Raw genomic sequence first — 373 nt, forward strand, 5'->3', positions numbered from 1 at the left:
TCCCTACATCTCTCTCTCTCCTTCTCTTATGAGATTAAGTAATAATAATAACAAATAAAATAAATAGGCAAAAATGACCTTTGTCTTAGAAGAACTGTTGAATGCCATCAAAAGTAAAAAAGAAATGGCCATATACACGTGACACTTTGTGTCTTTGAAATAAAATGTTCTATAGAAGGGTCAGAATAGTGACAGATATAATATTAGAGATAAAATGGAATATAATATTTTGAAGGAAAAGAGCCTTATAACATGCCAATTTGTCTTCATATAGGTCAAAGATACACAGAAAATACACTACAATGCAGTGTTAACACTTGAATGCCAACTTTCTTCATAATACCAATTTTCATACTTTAAGGTTCTCAAGAGT

This window comes from Tupaia chinensis, unplaced genomic scaffold (genome assembly GCF_000334495.1).
Source record: "Tupaia chinensis unplaced genomic scaffold, TupChi_1.0 Scaffold000067_2, whole genome shotgun sequence".
Lineage (NCBI taxonomy): Eukaryota > Metazoa > Chordata > Mammalia > Scandentia > Tupaiidae > Tupaia > Tupaia belangeri.